The 3,095-nt window shown below is 41.5% G+C and overlaps 1 pseudogene; it reads right to left on the reverse strand.

The window, feature by feature from the left end:
* Positions 1-2,236: 2,236 nt before the first annotated feature.
* LOC118965261 (putative non-functional immunoglobulin kappa variable 6D-41 pseudogene) lies at positions 2,237-2,773 on the reverse strand (annotated as a pseudogene).
* Positions 2,774-3,095: the final 322 nt, after the last annotated feature.

Here is a 3,095-nt window from a genome sequence, read left to right on the forward strand (position 1 = left end):
CCCTCTATTCACACTACTTTCAGGAAGAACTACTTAGACATTACTTAACCCCCTCTATTCACACTACTTTCAGGAAGAACTACTTAGAAACCTTTCAGAATATCCAGAAATACATAAAAAGATGTGTCTGCTATGGCCACTTCTTTACATGCTAGAATCTCAATGATTAAAATGAATGTCCTCCTTCGTATCAATTTTATGAGGTCCATGTTCCCACTGCCGCCTCCTATCGACTATTGGTCTAAAAATGACTCTGTAATAAAGTTGTTCATTTGGGGGAGAAAGAGACCACAGATTGAATATGCAACATTACAGAGAACAAAAGCATCAGGTGGACTTATTGTTTGGATCCATTATAGCATATTCAGTAAATGTGTGGAAAGCTACAGGGCTCCTGAGTGGCACAGTGGTCTAAGGTTTTGCATCTCAGTGCTAGAGGCGTTACTACAGACACCCTGGTTTGACTCCAGGCTGTATCACATCCGGCCTGTGATTGGGAATCCCATTGGGGAGCGCACAATTGGCCCGGGTTTGTCCGGTGTAGGCCGTCATTGTAAATAACAATTTGTTCTTTACTGACTTGCCTAATTAAATAAATAAATACAGAGAAACATATGAGATCTAATCTTAAATGGCATTTATACTCTCCAATATGGTGTAATAAAGAATTCTTAGCGTGTAAGAACCCATTTATATCAGATTCTTGACCTTGCTAGGTCAGACATATCAGCTAGAGGTGAATGTTATCCTCTATCTGATATCTAGTCTAGTTTACTCAGGGTTAGGTCTGGGAGATGCCCCAGTGTGGTACAGGACAGGTACAGGTGGAGGCATTAGTAGGTTGTGTGTGTCTGAGCATGTGATTTTGGAACTGTTGACCTTTGCCACTGGCTGACCTGTCAGTGACCCTGGAGGAATTCTAAACTGAGATGAAGACTTCCATCTGGCTCAGTGCTGATTCCTGATGAATAAATGATGAAACTGGCTCAGTGCTGATTCATGATGAATTCCTGATGAATCTGTCTCAGTGCTGATTCACGATGAATTCATGATGAAACTGGCTCAGTGCTGATTCATGATGAATTCATGATGAAACTGACTCAGTGCTGATTCCTGATGAATTCCTGATGAAACTGTCTCAGTGCTGATTCATGATGAATTAATGTTGAATCTGGCTCAGTGCTGATTCCTGGTGAATTCAGGATGAAACTGTCTCAGTGCTGATTCCTGGTGAATTCAGGATGAAACTGTCTCAGTGCTGATTCCTGATTAATTCATGATGAATCTGTCTTAGTGCTGATTCCTGATGAATTCATGATGAAACTGGCTCAGTGCTGATTCCTGATGAATCTGTCTCAGTGCTGATTCCTGTTGAATTAATGATGAATCTGTCTCAGTACTGATTCCTGATGAATTCATGATTAATCTGTCTCAGTGCTGATTCCTGATGAATCAATGTTGAATCTGTCTCAGTGCTGATTCCTGATGAATTCATGATGAATCTTCAGATGTACATCACTACTTATCTAATACTTCCTCATGCCATTCTAGTGGGCACTAGGGATGTAAAATGTGACCTTAGTAAATGGTGCTCTCATCATCTAGTCTCTAACTAAAAGCTGACTAGAACAAAGTGACAGGCAGTCTGGTGGCATGTTGGGGTTGGAATTACTCTCTTCCCTGGGGAACTGACCTCTGACTTTTAAAAATCTTTGACCTCTACCAGTCTGGCTGACGTCCGGTGTCCAACCTCTTCCTGTCTACACCACACAAGACTAGTGCAGTGACCTATAAAATGACCTGTGACTGACATCTAACCTCTGACTTTGATCTTTGACCTCCTCTGGTCTAGCGCTGGTGGGGTGTTAAGGATGGGGGAACATCTGGGGAGTGTACTGCTCTATTCTGGGATAGGGGCCATGCAAATCTAAGTTTCTGTTTCACAGGGCTCTCTCTCTGTCACACACAGTCATGCACTTACACACTCAATACTGCTCCACAGATGTGTTGGCCAGCTGTGTGTGTCTGGTTGACCAACCAATCACTGTGGCATACCAACTTTTTTTTTTTTTTTTTGGAGGTTGGAAGAGTTATGATACTAGTTTGTAACCATTGTTTCTGCGAGTTAGTAAAGTGTTTATACTTGGTGATGTCATATAACAAGACCTTTAGTTCTGTGCTCAGTGGACCAGTGATGTGTGTCATTTTGTACAGGAGGTTTTTGTACGGCTCTAAATCACTGTGTGAACACAGTACTACCGTGGTAACTCTGACAGTAGTAAACTGCAGCATCTTCAGCCTGGACTCCACTGATGGTCAGAGTGAAGTCCCTCTCAGACCCACTGCCACTGAATCTAGCAGGAATCCCATCTAACCGTGTCTTTACGTATCTTATCAGGAGTTTGGGAGCTTCTCCAGGTCTCTGTTGATACCAGAACACACCCTCATTTCCATCACTCCATTTGTACACTTTCGGGTTGGTTGTACAGGTCAGAGTGACAGGGTCTCCTGGAGAAAATGTCACTATAGGAGGCTGAGTCACAGTCACCTGACCTCTGGATCCTACAGAGGAAAAATATAAATGAATAGAGTATTAATAACAGATAATTTATATTTCATAATATTTCATGCAGGGACATTTATTAATTGAGATCCATTTCAATGATTATACAAGGTACTCAACATGTATTTTTCCATTGTAAGAGTTATAAAACAACAGACCTTTGAGACAGCAGCAGACCAGTGTCCAGATGAAGATGGTGATCAGAGTCATGGTTGCCGTGGTTTCTGTTGTGTTGATGGACAGATCTCAGTCATGCAGTCTGAAACTCACAGGGCTATAAACACTCCCAGAGCACTGAAGCATGAGCTGCCAATGCAAAGCACCTCCTCTATGGAAACACCCTACCTCAGGACAGAATAATAAACTGTAAATAATAATCATGTGAATTGCTTTATATTTCTGTTGTTGACAGTAAAATGGCACAATTGTCAATATTGATATTTGCTGCAAATGACAATGTCTTACTCTGCCCATATGCATTCTGATAACATATGACATCATTGAATGAAAAAGCATTTTGCAGTGAATTTGG

This window comes from Oncorhynchus mykiss, chromosome 7 (genome assembly GCF_057628025.1).
Source record: "Oncorhynchus mykiss isolate SJ-2025 chromosome 7, ASM5762802v1, whole genome shotgun sequence".
Taxonomy (NCBI): Eukaryota; Metazoa; Chordata; class Actinopteri; order Salmoniformes; family Salmonidae; genus Oncorhynchus; species Oncorhynchus mykiss.